Source organism: Penaeus monodon, chromosome 32 (genome assembly GCF_015228065.2).
Source record: "Penaeus monodon isolate SGIC_2016 chromosome 32, NSTDA_Pmon_1, whole genome shotgun sequence".
Classification (NCBI taxonomy): domain Eukaryota; kingdom Metazoa; phylum Arthropoda; class Malacostraca; order Decapoda; family Penaeidae; genus Penaeus; species Penaeus monodon.
Genome location: NC_051417.1, coordinates 6,639,754 through 6,640,062, shown reverse-complemented (window position 1 = coordinate 6,640,062; position 309 = coordinate 6,639,754).

Below are 309 nucleotides of genomic sequence, written 5' to 3'. Positions count from 1 at the left end.
AATTTCTTTGCATCTTAACTTTTCCGTGCATACAAGACGCTTGAGAGATGTCGTGTTCATAATTACCGATATAGTAAACTGAACACACAAATAAGCCAAAAAATCCCTCCTACTATACCTTATCTGGTGATGTGTGAAGGGTGGCATACGTGACAAAAGTTTCTCGTGAAGAGACGATGGCTGTTGGTGCCAAATCGCTTGACATAGATCACGTGATCAAGGTATGATTGGGCCTTTAAAGAAAACTATATTTGCAAGTAGTTATTTCTGAAAGTATAATGTTCGTATGTTTATTTAGTTGGTTGGAGG